Below are 4,890 nucleotides of genomic sequence, written 5' to 3' on the forward strand. Positions count from 1 at the left end.
TCAGCTCAAGGTTAGCTCTACCACTTGAGCCACAGTGCCACTTCCAGCTTTTTTCTTTTTGCTTATTTGGTGCTGAGGAATCGAACCCAGGGCCCCATGCATGCAAGGCAAGTGCTCTACCACTGAGCCACTTTCCCAGCCCCTAAAGTAGTTTATTTACTGAACTGCTGCCCATGCCATACATGGTGGAGAGGCATGTAGAAAAGGGGGGGGGTGTTGGTGACCCAACCTAGGGCCAAGTCGTATCTAAGCCAAAGACCAGATGAGGTATGCCCAGGTTGGGGAAAAGTCTGACCACATTGGATCTGGATGTGACCTCGGGGCCTGGGACTCTCCTCTGGTCAGATGGAAAGTGTGACCAGTAGCTGACCAGGTTGTGACTTAATGGGGGGGAGGGGTGAGGTGGCTGCCTTCAGGAGTCCCAGATAACTAGGTAACACATAAAGGGTGGAAACTTAGCAAAGAAGTGGGGAGGTGTCTGCATAGGGTCTGCATGGCCTGGGGCAGACCTAATACCAAATACAAGTAGTACCTCTGCCATGTAATTCCTGACTCCAAACCATTCATTCTCAATCATTTCTTCCTTCCTTCCTTCCTTTCTTCCTTCCTTCCTTCCTTCCTTCCTTCTTTCTTTCTTTCCTTCCTTCTTTGTTCCTTTGTTCGTTTGTTCATTCCTTCCTTCCTTTCTTTTCTCTCCCCATCTCTCCTCTCTCCCTCTCTCTACCAATCTCTCCTCTCCTTCACTAAACCTCCCTCTCTCCCCTACCCCAGTATTCTCAACTCTCAAATAATGAACACTTGCTGAATTGAACTCACAAGCTGGGAAGAGTAGCTCAATGGGCAAATATGAAATTTAGTTTAATGTTTCCTTACATCTCTACCACAGATCACTGGAATCAAATAATGTAGACTCAGCAGCATGCCATCTCAAGCTATTTGGAGGAGGAAAGCAAGCATGTTTTCACTGCATTCTGTGAGGTCCACTCTGGGAAGGTGGGGCAGACTCCTCCCTCCTTTTGGCTAAATCTTAGCCCAGTTTCTGCATCAGAAGAGGTGACTGCCTCGAAGTGAACCAGTTACCTAAGTGACTCAGGTACTGGGCAGAAACCTAGCCTCTTGTGATACTGAGATTAATGGCATGATTCAACATGATTCACTAGTTTGTTGAGGCTGGGACTTCCTAAATTTTTGGTTAGGCTATGTTCAAATTGTGATCTATTTATTTCTGATTGCTAACCATGATTATAGATGTGAGCCAGTACATCAGATCATTCAAAGTCCTTTATCATGCATGGAAGACATGAGGTTTCCCAAATGACATACCAGTTGACAGACAGCAAAATAAGTCATTAATTCTGGTTAAGATGTGTTTTTAATGTGAAACAAAATTTACTTAGCAAAATATGACTACTGTGATTATACTTTTAAACTTACCCTACATTTTAATATCAAATCACCTATATTAGCCAATGATTAACTCAAATTACCGGTAATCATTTATTTCTGTCTTCTACAGATAGGCAGAACTGGATCACACACTATTAACTAAAGTGGTAGAATTTGAGAAGATCACACTTCTGAGACATTCTAGGAAGGAAAGTATCACCCATATCCACCTACTAGGTAGGGATATTGGAATGCAATTATGATCCCTGCTTTTTAGGCTAGGTGCAAAAATTGCTAATCTATGAGTAAAGTAACTTAAACAAAAAGGATTGGTGTAGTGACTCCAGTGGTGGAGTACCTGTCTGGCAAACACAACATCAAAACTCAAATCAACTTCCTAAAATTAAAATATGAAAAAGAAAGAACGAACAACTCATGTTGAACATGTGTTCAATGTAAAGATTTACAATAAATTATTGTAGTTATAATACCATCATTTATTTCTAGGGACAAACACATTTTGTGTCAAGCCTAAATGAAAAAATAACACACTATATACGCTTTGTATATGCTTTGGTAAAACACAGGTCTGGCTTACAATGGTGAACCCTTAAGTTTGCATGTGCAGTGGTGTTGCAGGGTTGTTAAAGTTTATGGAAGTCCATCTTTTTGATGAACTTAACATGAAATTACCTAACCAAACAGTTCACTGGACGGATACTGCTGATACACACACACACACACACACACACACACACACACACACACACACACACACACATGTATGTGTTTATATATTAAGTGATACATGAATAAAATTAATGATGAATAAACTCAGTGAACAGATACCTTTCCCAAATAATTATTTTACCTGAATAAATTCATGTCTTAAACTCTCCAATCACACTTACATAGCTGCTGATTCCCATCAGCTTTTTTATGATACTTTTTTCTTTGTTTTTCAGATGAAAAAACCTGCCAATAAATATACCTGTATGACATTCCTTTCTTTAAAAAATGAAAATGATGTTGTGTAATCTGGTTGTTTATGTGTCATCAAAATAATTTTTTATAATTTCAAGTACATATTGTCTTAGACTTGGATCTCACTCATTTTCTTCCAATAATACCTATAGGAAGGGGAAAATGAAGGATCATTCTGTTACTTTGTGAGCTTCTGTTATTAATCATTGCAATAAGTATTATGAAAATGAAACTCTGAAATTATTTGGAGATTATTTGTAAGTTACCTTTCTACACACTCATGCTACTCCCTCAACTAAATCACAGAACTTAAAATAAGTAACATTTTAGCTGGGAGCCAGTAGCTGATGTCTGTAATCCTAGCTACTCAGGAGCTAAGATCTGAGTATGGTAGTTCAAAGCTAGCCTTAGCAGGAAATCTGTGACACTCTTACCTCCAATTAACAGCCAGAAAAACTGAAGTGGCCCTGTGGCTCAAGTGGTAAAGTGCTAGCCTTGATCTTAAGAGCTTAGGGACAGTGCCCAGGCCCATGACCATGAAAAAGAAAAACAAAAAAGGAAAAACAGGGGGGAAGCAACATTTTAAAGCTTATGTATAAGGGGGGACCAAGATGGCGACGGGCAGTAGGGAAACGCCACAGCTCTCTCCAACCAAAAAGAGAGTTCGAGTTCCAACGCTTAATCTCCCCAAGAGACAGAAAACAACAAAAAGATGAACACTCAGAGAAAAACCAGAGGTGGAAAATAACAAAAAAGAAAGAGAGGAAAAGAAGAATTTCAGAACAGAAAAAAGCGAAGACCCCTCCCCCAACCTTTACTGGCTGCGCTCCAGGCTGGGGCCGGAACCAGGCCCGGGGATCCAGCGCCTGAACAACACGACGAACTCCTCCCAACTGAAGTAAAAAGCTGAGCATACGCCTCAACAGAGGGGAGAAAACCAGGAAACAACACTCCCCGGGAAGCACGCCTGTGACAACAAAAGACCTGGAGGCCCAGGACAAGAGAAGCACAAACACCACCAAAACTCCACCCATATACACTAGACTGGGAATTGGGCAACACAGGCTGCCAGCACCTGATAGTAAGCAGGAGCTCAGACTGTTAAGGTGGCTCAGAAATAGAGTGATAGTCTTGGAGTATGAGGCTCTGGAACTGATTCCTCAGCATCACAAAAGCAAAAAGGGTCAGAAGTGGTGCTGTGGCTCAAATGGTAGGGTGCCAGCCTTGAGCTGAAGAGCTGAGGGACAGCACCCAAACCTAGAGTTCAAGCCCACAACCAGCCCAAAACAAACAAACAAAAACGCATCAGGAGTCCATAGCAGACTCCAGTATTTGGGAGAGTGCATCCAGAGCATCTGTTCTTCAAAAGAGCACCCGTAGGAGCAAACACAAGCGGTCTAGACTGCTCAACCCTTCCAAAGGCGGGAACTGCCAGCAATCTACAGCAGAGAGCTGAGAATCCTAAGTAGGTCAGAATAGCAGCTGGAAATAGGCTCCCAACAGAACCCAGATCAGGCACAGACTCTCTCTACCAATATAGAATCAGCAACCAAGCAAAGACAGACACACCAAAACAAAATTGAAGAGCAGTCTCCTGAACCCCCATGCGAAAATCACAGAGAAAAATCACAAGGTTTACCACCATGTAGGACAGCAAGCTCACCTCAAAATCCAGCAGCCACGCAGGGGAGAGCCCCAGTGGGAGCAAAGCAGGAATGGAAGACAAAAGCTACATCCAAGGGTTGCTGGAGGCAATGACTTAAAAAATAAAGCGAGAAATTGATCAGAAATTGAAAGAGCACAAGGATGATCTATCAAAAGAGATACAGGGTATCAAACAAGAGATGCATGCAAAAATAGAAGCTGCACAAACCTCAGTAAGAAGTGAGATAAACCCCAAATTAGAGGTAATGCATACCTCATTGAGAGGGGAGATCAGTACTCTGAGAACCAACATTGAATCCATAAAGGGATCCATTTCCTCCATGCAAACCACAATATAAGCCACGATCAACAGAGTGAATGAAAGGGAAGGTAGAGTGTCAGATACAGAAGACAGAATACACCAACTGGACCAAAAAGTGACAGATATGTAAAAATCACTCAAATTAAACCAAAGGGAAATTCAAGAGCCAGCAGATAATGCTAAAAAATTTAACCTTGGCATAATCGGAGTGGACGAAGGTGAGGAATTCCAGAACAAGGGAATGCAACACCTATTTAACAAGATAATCAATGAAAATTTTCCCCACCTCAAAAACGACCATCTTAACTACATCAAAAAAGCTTATCGAACACCCAACAAGCAAGACACCAGGAGAAACACTTCTAGACACATTATAGTAAAAATGATAGATCTGAATAATAAGGAAACAATCCTTCATGCAGCAGAAATGAAGAAGGACCTGTACTACAATGGGAAAAAAAAGTAGAATCACTGCAGATCTCTCCACACAAACAATGAATGCAAGAAAAGCCTGGGAAAGCACCATACGAGCCCTGAGAGCCAATAACTGCCAA

General features: G+C 41.8%; 1 long non-coding RNA gene across 1 annotated transcript; it reads left to right on the plus strand.

Annotated features, from left to right (window-relative positions):
- Positions 1–1,004: 1,004 nt before the first annotated feature.
- On the plus strand, positions 1,005–2,373 carry LOC138820285 (uncharacterized). The gene is made up of 3 exons (XR_011369814.1): positions 1,005–1,093; positions 1,517–1,623; positions 2,352–2,373. It is a non-coding gene; the product is annotated as an uncharacterized lncRNA (long non-coding RNA).
- The last annotated feature ends 2,517 nt before the right edge of the window (positions 2,374–4,890 follow it).

This window comes from Dipodomys merriami, unplaced genomic scaffold, assembly GCF_024711535.1.
Source record: "Dipodomys merriami isolate MVZ:Mamm:240054 unplaced genomic scaffold, mDipMer1.0.p SCAF_854, whole genome shotgun sequence".
Classification (NCBI taxonomy): Eukaryota; Metazoa; Chordata; class Mammalia; order Rodentia; family Heteromyidae; genus Dipodomys; species Dipodomys merriami.